The sequence below is a fragment of the Anas platyrhynchos genome, chromosome 7, assembly GCF_047663525.1.
Source record: "Anas platyrhynchos isolate ZD024472 breed Pekin duck chromosome 7, IASCAAS_PekinDuck_T2T, whole genome shotgun sequence".
Classification (NCBI taxonomy): Eukaryota; Metazoa; Chordata; class Aves; order Anseriformes; family Anatidae; genus Anas; species Anas platyrhynchos.
Window position 1 is genome coordinate 42,609,863 of NC_092593.1, and position 13,939 is coordinate 42,623,801.

Consider the following 13,939-nt stretch of genomic DNA (forward strand, 5'->3'; position numbering starts at 1 on the left):
GACAAAAAGGTTACAGAAAAGAGCATTCTCGTCACACAAAGTTACTCAACTCCATTTCTCTCAAAAGAAGAGAAAATGAAGCTGGTCATCTTAGGAGAAAACGGCCATTGAGCTGTGAATCTACTTGATGCTGATATTCAGATTAGCTGATCAGACCACAACTATGTATCTAGAAAATACAGGTCAATCATATCTACATCATAAGTAATTCATATTTGTCACTCTTTAAATGACAGAACAGGATACATTTGGATCTTTGTGCAGACAAGACTGTGCACATATGCACACGTGTGCATACATTGACAAATATTTTAATGCTAAATAACTATATAGTTAACCAGCTGAGGAACTTAGTTAAAGTTGAGAGACTTCATGCTCTTACTAGCTGGACACGAAATATGTTGAAACTTGAAGCTCAGAGAAAAGATTACAGGTGCATCTTTACAGCAAGAAAAAGCACCAGATAAAAGTGCTCAGTCATGTTCCACAAGAACTTATGATGCTGGATGTTGCTCTAAAGCAGACAACACTCAAAGTTTTGTGTGCAGACTCCCTGCTGTGCTTGGTTTAAGAAAAAAAAAAAAAGAACTATAGTATGACTCTTCAGTAAAAGCTTGGAATTTCTAGTCTCTCTCTACTGTGGTGTATTTATAGTTAATGTAAACAGTACAACGGCACAACAGTCTTTATTTGTACAGTGGCAGCAGTGGCTAATGCTGCCAAATCCTTCTTTTTGCACATACAATCTGAAAACAATTACACGTAGCTGAACCTCTACACAGGTACATAAAGTGGCTGCAAACTCCCTTCTTTCGTCTATAAATACACCAATATAAATACACCAGTAAGTATACCTTTGCTGTCTTATCGTAGTTGGCATGCAATTAAGAGCCCAGCTGACAAGTACATTTAACAAGTACTACCCATGGAATTCTGCTGTTCCAATTCACTGAAATACTACAGTGACAACATGATATCAATTTACAAAACCTTATTCCTGAATTCGGTGTTTCTACATCATCATCATCATAATGGATGGCAATGAGTTTATAAAGTGAATTGCAAATACATGAGATTGCAGGTTATTTTCTAGTTGAGTCGCAGATAGTTGTTAACATTGCTAATTCAGTTGGTAGGACATTTCAATACTATTCATATTACAGCAGGATCAAATTATCCCACTTCTGCAACACCTAAAGATGGATCCAGTGATTCACCAAGGCCTACCACCATGCCAGGCTTCATATTTTAGCACCACACCTACAATTCTGGCAGACCCATTTTATTAAGCACCTAGCACTTCAGTTTCAAAGTATGGCTCCCATTCCCCCCTCCCTGAAAAAACAATGGGCTGATACCTCAAAAGCTTTCAGCTAATTAGAGGTGCTTGCTAGCACCCTTTCAGAGGCTGGTATAGTTCCCCCCACCTCAGGAATTATGAGCAGTGTTATTCTGTATTGCTATAGAAATAACCAGCCGTAGAAAATTAAAAACACACTGGTGTAATTGAGCTTGAGGCTTTGTTTAAGGAAGCTTTTTGATCACAGAAAGAAAGTGTTCAAATATGATTCAAAGATCAAAGCCGAAATTCCTTTAAGTGGTATAGTCTTTATTGCAGCGCTGGATGATGCACAGGGGATCTCTCCACCTATCGTGCATACCCAAGGCGGAAAGCAGTCTTGAATTTATACAATCAATCTCTCAATATTCTACAAGCGCCTATACATATTCCTTACCTATCCCCCCCTTCCCTCGCTTCTCATGCTAATTAGCCTTTTGGCACCTTGCACCTGCGTAGAGCCTCCCAAGAATTGTGGGCAGGGGTCTTTGGGATGTGGGCAGGGGTCTTTGGGAGGAAGACCCCGAGTCTTCCTCACAGTGTACTTTTCACCTTTGGTCAGGAATCTGCTGAGCTGGCATGTTTCTTAATTGCAAGCGCTGGTTGTTGCTAATTCTTCCATTTGTTGTACCTTTATAACAAATTCCAATGTCCAGTTTTGAGATTTATAGTCCTTCCATTTGTTTCTCTGTCCGTCTGCCGCTTCCTTATCATGAGTTGCAGCGTCTTGTTTCGAGATATACAGTCCTTGTCTGGGGATTGTCCTTGCCTCCCCAATGCCTCCCCAATGCCTCCTTAATCAAATACCACAAGGAGTTTCATAATTCCACAGATCAAACTATGACCTGAAGCATCATTTCAACTTCTACAGTAGTTTTCAAGTAAGAGTTTTGAAGTGCGGTAAAATATTGGAAGTAAATAACAGCCTGTTGCCCAAACCCTATTTATCTGAACACAATATTGCCTACTACATAGGCTACAGGAAAAATCCGCATGAAGGTAAAAGGAAGCAAAGCCTGCTGGCAAGTATTTGAAATTGTTTCCATTTGTGTCATGTATTAGCAAGAGCCATAGTCTTGAGAGAAGGCTTTCACTAATGTGTCAAGGAAGTAAGTAACTCTGTTACAAAAAGAGCCCTCAATAATCCAAGTTGCAACACCATCATGGCATGGATTGACAGCTCCCATAAATGACCCAGTTTCCCAACTTTCTGATCTGCATATCACTAGCAGGCTGTTAGTGCAACTCTCTGTGCAGTCTGCTCCAAGCAGTAAGAGTTGTGAACACAGCTCCTGCAGCCAAAAGTACCTGTTACTCAGATTCATACATCACCAACAGAAGATGAGCATTGTGAGGAATGTGTTAACAATTCGTGTCCATAAAGAACAATTCTGTTTGAATCCTGTCTGCCTCTGGGTCCTGCACTGGCAATTTAATTCTTGAACCACAGATGCAGTGTGTCCCAGTCTCCCCCTCATTCCAGTCAATTTATCACGTCTTCAGAAAACACTCCTTAAATTTATGAACCTGTTTGCTTTTGTTATTCTGGACTTCTATTTCTAACAGTTACAGCCTTTTTTTCCTGTCTTCTTCGAGATTACCTTAACACTGCTATAGATGTGTCTGTGAATGGCTGGGGAAGAATGTTTTAATTACTCGTGAAGCTTCAAATAAGAAAGCTGTCTGTGTTTGATGTCTGGGAGTTTCAGAACAACTGATAACAACTAGTGACTGTTATGGGATACTATGCATGTAGGAATGTTAACAGTTCTGCCTCGGCCTCGGGCTGAGACCTTAAAATCTTGGGTGTTAGCCCTCTGGGGCAAAGGGATCATGATGGGTCCCAGAGAGTTGTCACAGAAACAGAAAAGCAGTTAACTCTGAAAACAACCTGAGTTCATGTGTGAGCTCAGATTGCCGATGGGATCGCTCAGGAAACTGTGGACAATTGCATTTTCCTGACCGACCCCCACTAAGACCCTCATCATCCTGAAAATTATGAACGGTTAAGTAAATACTAGAATCTGGACGAATTGGGAATTGAGAATATGCTTCCAACAAGGTCTAAAAGAAACCCCTGTGGAATTTTTGGACCAACTCTGAAATGTAATGGGGAAGAAAGAAAAAAAAAAAAAAAAAAACAACAAAAAAAGACGGTTTGGACCTGGCTTCAGAGGACAAATCGACTAGCCTTTTTCTAGGGTAATCATCGGCCCCTGATTTCAACAGGTCTAATGGGGACCCGGGGAATCTACCCTAGCAGATCCTCCACTGATTATAATGAAGTTAGGAGAGGAACAGAAGTGAAATTTCTTATTGATATGGGGCAACGTATTCAGTTCTAAATCAAGCATTAATGCCTTTACGGAATGATTATGTTAAGGTAAAAGGGTGTAACCGAAAAGGCTTATTTTTGTGAACCTTTGAAATACAAGTTGGGGAAATGTTATATATGGAGTGGTAATTCGTGTCGAGAAAATGGTTGATATTAACAAAGAAGGGTGATTCAGGAGACTCCATGCAGTCTGGGGTTTCTTGTTCTCCAGGTGGTTTCTTGTTCTCCAGCCATTAAGGCATGGATGTTTCTGGGTGTTTGCTGTTGTTGTTACATTCAAAGTTGTTTGACTAATTAAACAGTTGTTTTGAAAAGAACTGCTGTGGAGAGAAGGGTATTAGAGGGGAGCCTGCTCTTAAAAAAAAAAAAAAAAAAAAAAAAAAGAAGGCAACACTATGAAGTTACATCAGTACAGAAGCAGGAAAAAGAAGTGAAGAGGAACAGGCTGGCAGAATGGGGACTGTTAAGTTATGGAACTCAAAGGATTGTTTCTTACCTATCCTGATTGTATGTATGTATAGGCATTTGAGGAATGTTTTAACAATTCCAATTCGTGTCCATAAATTCCTGTCCATAAAGAACAATTCTGTTTGAATCCTGTCTGCCTCTGGGCCCTGCACTGGCAATTTAGTTCTTGAACCACAGATGCAGTGTGTCCCAGTCTCCCCCTCATTCCAGTCAATTTATCACGTCTTCAGAAAACACTCCTTAAATTTATGAACCTGTTTGCTTTTGTTATTCCTGACTTCTAGTTCTAACAGTTACAGTTTTTTTTTTCTGTCTTCTTCGAGATTGATTTAACACTGCTATAGATGTTATGTAGATGACTGTAAATAGCTGGGAAAGAATGTTTTAATTGCTCGTGAGTCGTCAACCTGTTTGGGAGTTTCAGAACAACTGATAATAACTGGTGACTGCTGGTGACTGTTATGAGATCCTTGGTATCTGGCCAGGGGGGGCCAAGAGATTAAGAGGAGGGAAAAAGAAGCTGAAGGACGGTTGGGAGACAAGACCTGTGGAGAGTGTACAGAGAGTGTTCCATAAACTTGGAATAGTGCCGAGTAAGTACAAAGGGTGAGAGGAAGACTACGAGCCTTCAGCATGAAAGACCCCTAGAGACCCCCAGAGGAGACTGATGCGCATGCTCCAGTAGGAGGAACTGGACCCCGGAAGCTAATTATAATAATCTACTTTTTTAGAAGTAGTAATGAATATGTATTAGTCTAGGTGCATAAAAATCAGCTGCTTGATGTAACTGGTGTGCGTCCTGGTGGAGCGGAGACTCCCGGTGCACCCAGCGCTGTTTGCTTACCTCTATTCCTTTATATTCTTTTAATAAATCCTATTTTTTTATTTAATCCTAATTTGAATCCTGAGCCATTTATAACAAATCTGTCCAGATCTCTCTGCAAGGCCTTTCCACCCTCAACAGCCAACAACTTCAAGTTTAGTGTCATCAGCAAATTTGCTCAAAACACCTTCTAGTCCTACATCCAAATTGTTTATAAAAGCATTGAAAAGAACTGGCCCTAAAACGGAGCCCTGGGGGACCCCACTGGTGACCAGCCACCAGCCTGATGTAGCCCCATTTAACATAACCCTCTGAGCCCTACCTGTCAGACATTGTTCACCCATCGTATGATGTTTTTTATCTGTGCTTGACATTTTTAATGGGATTGTGTATATGGTTTGCTTTTCTTGTTCTCTAAAATGACTTTCTGAGAAATCCTTTATATAATGAACATGAAGTTGAGGAATCACAGACAAGACAGGTGAAAAGAACTTCTGAGGTGCTCAAAAGAGTACACACCATAAAAATATCCATTTCTGCTTCCTAGCTTTTTTCCTAATCTGTTATAAGTGCATTGTCATCTTTCTCCCGTGACTGCATTCTACAGGGCTGAGTTTTTGGGATGCTAGCTAGCACTCCTGAGCACATTACTTCAGGTTTCTAGGCCAGTCTAATAAGCGTCTTCCACCACTGAGGCACCAGTATGAATATGAACCAGTCCTTTTTGTTAGAATTGTAGGGGTTGGAAGGGACCTCCAGAGATCATCAGGTCCAACTCCCCTGCCAAAGCAGGTTCCTTAGAGCAGGTTGCCCAGGTAGGCATCCAGATGGGCCTTGAATATCTCCAGAGAAGGAGACTCCACAACCTCCCTGGGCTGCCTGTCCCAGTGCTCTGTCACCCTCACCGTGAAGAAGTTCTTTCACATGTTGGTGCGGAGCTTCCTGGGCTCCATTTTGTGGCCATTGCCCCTTGTCCTGTCCCCACAAACCACTGAAAAGAGGTTGGCCAAATCCCTCTGTCCACCACATCTCAGATATTTATACACATTGAGGAGATCCCCTCTCAGTCTTTTCTCCAGGCTGAACAGCCCCGGGTCTCTCAGCCTTTCCTCACAGGGGAGATGCTCCAGGCCCCATTATCGTCTTTGTTGCCCTCCGCTGGACTCTTTCCAGGAGACCCCTGTCTTTTTTGTACTGGGGAGCCCAGAACTGCTGAACACAGTGCTCCAAGTCTAACTTTTCTCAATTGTTTCAGGATCTATCTATGCTATATAAACCATGGAGCTTTCTAGGCAAACACTGGCAAATCGTGAGCCAGGTGCAACTCAATGCCGACGTTTCTGTCAGTGTGTTAGGTGTGATAAATTAGTAGGGGTTTGTTCATTGTCCTTGAGAATTTAAAGAATCTACTGAGGAGATAAGGTTTCACAACTCATGGCATTGTAACATGGGGACAAATGGGGAAGGGGGGTTGGGTAAACATCCTTGTTAAAACAAGGATTTTGTAAGATACCACCCACCCACCATAAGACATCCTATTTTGCCCCCACCTGAACACAAGCACAACGCATGATCACCGGAGGAAGAATAACGACCCCCAACAACAGACTGCGCAGCCTCAGAACAAGTCTCGACAAGTCGACAAGTCGACAGGTCAAGTCTCGACAAGCCAGAACTTGAATGCTCTAAAACAGCGACACTGGAAAGGGGAAGTTGCGTGCTGTGGTGGAGCGGAGACTCCCCAGCCACCCAGCGCTGTTTTGCTTGTGTCTGCTTACTTGATTAATAAAATAATTTCAATAGACCAGAAAATTGTGTGGTCTAACTTATAACAATTTGGTGCCGTGACTCGGATAAAGGCATCAGACTGAGGCGCATCTCAGGGGAGGCGCCCTGCCGAGTTCGGCGGCCTCTGAGAATGCAGGCCTCACTTGGGACCTTTTACCGACGAACCCTAAATTGGATACAAGCAAATAAAACCAGTAAACCTCAGGCAACCTTTGTGCACGAAGACCGAACGAAGACTCAGAGGAGGAGTGAGTCAAAAAATGATAGGCCGGTGTTCCGTTCGGTTGGGGTTGGGTTTCCCAGAGTGTGACAACTGAGACGTCCAATTGCGGACGAAGCGAGAGCGGACCCCTCGGTAGTGCGGTTCCCACATCCCGCGAGGGACTGGGCCACGAAAAGGGGGAGTGTGTGTGTGTGTGGGGGGGGGCACTCTGGAAGATGGGCCAGAAAAAGAGTAAGCTTTCTGGTTCCATGGGTGGGGGAAATAGTGGTAAGGATATGTCCTCCATTCCCCCCCGATAGTCCTCTAGGAATAATGATTAAAAATTGGAATGATTCCCCTTTTAGGCGGGGAAGGAATAAAGTAAAAATGATACGTTATTGTGTTGAAGTTTGGGGTGGTAAACAGATTTGAGGAGACCACCTTTACTGGCCTGTATTTGGGTCTTTTGAAGACTGGGTTTGTCAGGCCTAAATATTTATGTAAACTCAAAGGAACCTTTTAGTCTGGAAGAAAGTGAGTATGCGCACCTCTGGATAAATTCAGATATGAGGACGCATCTACATCTCTAAAAGAAAAAGGAGGGCAGGATAAAAAGAGAAAGGACTAAGAAGTCCTAACACCGCCCCCACTCTATATTCCACCGCCCGCACTAACAGCTCCTGTCCTTAATGGACTCCCCGAATTAGCTAATCCAGGAGAATCGGAATCGGATCATGAAACACAGGGGCCGGTAACCAGAAGCAGGGCAAGAAATCAGAAATCTGCTTTAAGGGAGGGATTATATCCCCTACGAGAAATAGTGATGGGGGGATCCCAGCCAGGAATGGAATATGTGGCCATCCCCATTAACTCTGGGGATGTCTGAGATTTTAAGAAAAGGACAGGAGGAGGGTAAGCGAGCTTTAATGGCAACTGGCATGTTTGCAGCTGCTGAGGAATAATTCTAACTGGAATAATAACTGTACATTGTATATTGTATATATATAAAAGCCCGGGCATTTTTGTTAAAGTACACTTTTATACATATGTTAATATGTAAATATGTAAATATAAGGACTGCCATTGAGGTGTATGTCTAAGGGAACAAAATTTGCCCAGGCATATTATCGGCTCATCAGGTTTAAATGTCCTCAGTGTAATTGTCAAGAGGCAGTTAATTTACAATGGTCTGATTTTACTTGTGTATCTATATATTGTGGATTTTGGAGGGATTGGGATTGACTACTAAAGAGCTTCTAGGAAAACAGTGGAATATTGACCACTGTAGATTACAACAGGAAAAGTTCAAAGCAAAGAAATCCCGAGGAAAAGCCCTCTAGGATGTATACTAACACATTGGAGGGATATAGTGGGGTGAAAGGGTACAGAAAGTAAAAGAACTCTTATCAAATATTGTAATCAGTGGTGGCCACTTTATAAACTAGAGGATGGAGCAGAGTGGCCCCTAAATGGAACTATTAATTATAACACCATATTACAGTCAATGTTGTTTTTGTGGAAAGAAGAAAAATGGGATGAAATATGGTATATTGATTGATATGTTGTTTCAGTATCTTGGAGGGAAAAGGTATGGAATTAAGTTGGACTCTGACTGAGCCTTTGGTGCTGGTATTAGAAAAGTACAGGCTGGAGAAAGATAAAGGAAGTGTTAAAAGGGTTGCTGAAGGTGTTAAAGGTGTGGCATGCAGTATTTAACAGAGCTATTTGAAATTGAATGAGCAGGGAAAGGTGATGTAGGCATTCTAGAAGTTTTGGCATATTTGCATATTTGCTGTGGTGTTTGGTCAGTTTCCCAAGCATTGGGGAGGGGGGAACAGCCTGCTCCACCAGGGGCCTCTCCAGCGGCCGCAGGGGGGCTTCGGCTCCAGCGCCTGGAGCGCCTCCTCCCCCTCCTTCTGCACTGACTTTGGTGTCTGCGGGAGGGTTTCTCGCTCTCCCAACTGCTGTTGAGCAGCAGGCTTTTGTTTGTTTCTTTGTTTGTTTTCGTGGATGTGCTCTCACAGAGGCACGGACTGTGTTGCTTATGGCTTGGCTCTGGGCAGCAGTGGGCCCCTTTGGGGCCAGATGAAATTGTCCCTTATCTATCACGGGGAGGTTTCTGGGTTTTTCTCACGGGGGCTGCCACTGCAGTTTCCCACCCCCACCCCCATCACCCCCCCCCCCCCCCCCAGAACCTTGCCATCAAACCCAATACACTGGAGCAGCTAAGTGATTACTGACTTGTAAAGTATCAGGGATTAAATTAACTAATGAAACCCTAAATGTGATGGGGGTAGAAGGGACTGGGATAACAGTGCCACTTTTGGGGAATACTAAGCTGAGACCAGGGGATAAAATGATCACTGGACAATTATTGTATGTATCCAAGGCAGGGACTAACTTGATGGGAAGGGATTTGATGATTAAATTGGGCATTCAAATAGTAAATTGTTAGACTGGAATAACAGTGTTATTAATGGAGTGCTCTCTGGCCCTGAGAGCAAACATACATGTATATTCACCTCTGACTGGAAAGACCCTGAAATGGGGGCAGAAGCAACAATATAGGTGGACAATTTTACCTCAGGGGTTTACAGGGCCACCTATCTATTTGGGTAAATTCTAAAAAAAGATTTTGGAGCAATTACAACCTCCCAAGGAGGTATTAATGTTACAAATATGTGGATCATTTTAAGGAAAATCGATACTCCCTGATGGGAGAGAAATGCTGAATAAAGTGATAATGAGGCAAATATTAACTGTTTTACATCAGAAGAGTCATTGGGAGGTGCAAGCAATGTGTGATGTTGTTCTAAGAAAGCATGTCTGTGTAGGAATATATACTTTAGGGAAACACACATGCAGAGGATGTACTATATGTCAAAAGGTAAATAAAAAGGTCTTCTGTAACCCATCTAGAGGGGGACGGGAGCCAGGGCTTTGACCTTTCCTAAGTATACAGGTAGACTTTACTGAGTTACTTGTTTGTCCTAATTGACCACGTGACTGAATGGGTGTAAAAGCTTTACTGCAAGGATTAAAGCAGGCCTTAGAGATTGAGTGGGATTTTCACAGCCCCTGGCACCCCTTCTCTTCTGGAAAGGTAGAGCGAATGAATGGTGAAATTAAGAAACAACTAACAAAACTTATGCTGGAAACTAAGTCTTCTTGGGTAAAATGTTTACCCCTTGCACTGTTAAACATATGGACACAGCCCAGAACTGATGTAGGAATTTCTCCTTTTGAAATGCTGTATGGTATGCCCTATGACTTGGAATTGCCACTTGATCACCCTCAATTCTAATTAAGACTTGGAAAGAGACTTTTTTTAACACCACGATGGGGAAGGCCCCTATGTTGTTTTGCTTACTACAGAAACAGTCGTCCGGACTGCGGAGAAAGGATGGACACATGCCATCCGTGTTAAAGGACCCATCTGTGACAAGAAGTGGGAGATCGCTCCAGGAAACAAAGACCTGAAGCTCACATTGCGACGAACTCGATAGGTACCGTGGGTTAAGGTAGAGGCTCTCCCCTGAAGAACACTACTGCTGCCGAGAAGAACTAAAACCTCATAGTTGGCTGCAACCCAACTGACGAGTGAGGCAGAGGAGTGAATAAGTGGGGAAAGAAATGGGCCTCAGCCATTCCTATCGGTATTTGGGGGTTCTCGCAGTGATTTCATCCTGCATAGTGACTCAACACCACCCCCACCAACCTTTTAAATGGACTTTAAGTCGATTCGAAGATCAACAGGTTATTGCAACCCAGATAACATCGGGGGGGGCCAAGCTTTACTTCTACACTATGTCAGCTGATCTCGAGGCCCTGATGCTGGGAATATATGGGATTTTATTTCTGCCCAAGTTCTAACCTGGGAAAGGGGTACTGTAAATGCCTGAATGTGTATTATTGTGCATACCGGGGGTGTGAAACCATTGCTACAGACTGGACACTCGGGGCTGGTCAGGATAAATTCTTACAAGTGGGATATGGGCTGCAAGGTTGTAACCGACAATTGGATCCTTGTTACAGGTGGCGAGGGCATGGTATAGGGTATACAGGAACCTTCCACGGAAATAAAGAAATTTGCAAGGTTCTGTATATAAATATAACAAACTCAGACGATACTAGCTGGGTACTAGGGAAAAATGTCAGATTTTACTAACATGGAACAGATAGGGGAGGACTCATACCAATAAAGAAGGAAAAACCCGAGACTTCCAAGGTAGTCGGGCCTAATAAAGAGTTATTAGGGGAAGGTTTGGTTGTCCAGACTGTAAAGATACCTGGGACTGCCCAACCTACTACAGTGTTTTCTAATAAGTCAACAGAGTTATCCTTACCCACACTGCTTCCAAGCATTGTGAAAAAAAAAAAAAAAAAAAAAAAGAAAGGGGTTGTACCCGAGAGTAGTATGTGGAAAGTTATAAATGCTAGTTTCCAGGTACTAAATCGAACTAATCCTGAGATAACTGAAGGGTGCTGGCTATGTGTAAGTGTTAAGCCCCCATATTATGAAGCTATAGGAGATATGGGGAGGTCTGAATATTCAAACGAGTCAAATCCTTCCAAGTGCAGTTGGGGTCAGGAAATTGGGATAACTTTGACTCAAGTTATGGGAAAAGGTAGATGTATCGGCACAGTTCCAAGAGATAAAAATGATCTGTGCCATGCCACTGAAAAAAAAAAAAAAAAAAAAAAAAAAAAGTACCAAACACACAAATGATTAATTCCTGCAAATAACACTAGGTGGGTATGTTCATTGTTGAGAGTCACTCCTTGCCTATCTTTAAAATTGTTTAACACATCTCACAATTTTTGTGTACAGGTGGTCATTATACCAAGGATTCTATACCACACTGAAGAGTATATGTATACCCATCACACAGTGGCTGAATACCATCTGGTAAACATCATACTGGGGTGGTAAGAGATACAATGACTAAATTGCGGGAAGGATCAGAAAAACGCAAAAGGGAAAATGAGGCTCCTCAGAATTGGTATGAATCCTGGTTTAATTACTCACCTTAGCTTACTACACTGCTAACAACCATAGTGGGGCCCTTGTTGTTACTTATATTAACACTGACTTTTGGACCATGTATATTCAATCGAGTAATTGCAATTGTGAAAAGACAATTGGAAGCTGCTCATCTTATGCTTGTGTATGCTAAGTATGAATCTCTTGAGCAGGAGGAGGACGACGCAGAAACTTTGATGCTCAGCAAGAAAATATTGCAAAAATTCAATGAACAAAATATGTTAGAAAAAGAAAAAGGAGGGATTGTGATAAATTAGTAGGGGCTTGTTCATTGTCCTTGAGAATTTAAAGAATCTACTGAGGAGATAAGGTTTCACAACTCACAGCATTGTAACATGGGGACAAATGGGGAAGGGGGGTTGGGTAAACATCTTGTTAAATCCTTGTTAAAACAAGGATTTTGTAAGATACCACCCACCCACCTCAAGACATCCTATTTTGCCCCCACCTGAACACAAGCACAACGCATGATCACCGGAGGAAGAATAACGACCCCCAACAACAGACTGCGCAGCCTCAGAACAAGTCTCGACAAGTCGACAAGTCGACAGGTCAAGTCTCGACAAGCCAGAACTTGAATGCTCTAAAACAGCGACACTGGAAAGGGGAAGTTGCGTGCTGTGGTGGAGCGGAGACTCCCCAGCCGCCCAGCGCTGTTTTGCTTGTGTCTGCTTACTTGATTAATAAAATAATTTCAATAGACCAGAAAATTGTGTGGTCTAACTTATAACATTAGGGGTGGCAGCTTTTTCCAAGACTGACCTACGCCTGGTACCTAATCTGCGTTTCAGTAGACGTACAGAAGGGAACAAAGAGCTGTGTTGTTAGCACTGTATTTAAAAAGCTACCGTGAAGAAGGTGCCTGTGTTGAGCGGACAACAGGAAGCTTTCATTGCATCTCCAGGCAAAGGAGAGGAAAAAAACATATCACTGAGGCAAAAATGTGTTTCTTCTTATCCACTTCAAGACGATGTTGAAAACCTGGTATCCTAAATGCATCTTTACCTCTGGAACCACAGTCAGCTCATTGCATTGCAACTGGAAAATTTCATACTTAAAAGGGAATGACAGGCAATGAGGAAGCAGGAGCGTTCCTGGCATCAAAACTTTTGCTCTTTGAAGTTTTGGGCAAACTTCTCCCCGTTATTAGTCGGGAGAGAAGAAGACCTTCACAGTTAAATATATATAAAGGCGTAAATCTCGGTTGTACATGAACAGCTGTCACAGCTAAGGGTTCTCAGAAGCCCCATTCTGTTTTTTCTGACTTGGGGAAAAGATCAACTTTTAGCGTCTGAGGTAAAAACATTGCTAAAAGCAGCGGTATGTGGAAACACAGCGTATTGAAGAGAAGTACGTAGTGGGAGTTAAAGCAAAACGTAGACTAAGATATCTGGACACGTACTGAAGGAAGAGCTCCTCTTTATTCAACTTGGAGGTGGAAAAAAAGGGGGTTGGGGGTGGGTTTTTTGTTTGTTCGCTGTTTGTTTGTTTTTTCTCCAAAGGTTTTGGGGGTGTCCCAGCCAGCCCCGGAGGGCATTCCTCCCTCAGCACCGGGCACCTGAGGGGAACTCGGGGCTGGAGAAGAAGCCGAGGTCGGGGAGCCGGGCGCCCTCAGCGCCTTTATGCCCTGAGCCGAGGCGAGCCGAGCCGGGCCGGGCCGGCCGCCGCCTGCCGGGCGGAGCGGCTCCGCCCCGCTCCCTGCCGGGGGAGGCTGAGGCACCGCGGCCCGCCGCTGCCCGCCGCTGCCCGGCCCTGCCCGGCCCTGCCCGGCTCTCAAACCCTCCCGGGGACGGGGCGGGGAGGCTGCGAGGCGCCGGGAGGATGCGAGTGGGCGCCGCGGGCTGCGAGGCGAGGGCCCGGGCGGCCGGCGGAGCTGGGACTCGGCGACGGCTCAGCGCCCGCCCCGCCGGCAGCGGACGACTCCCAGAGACACAAAACGG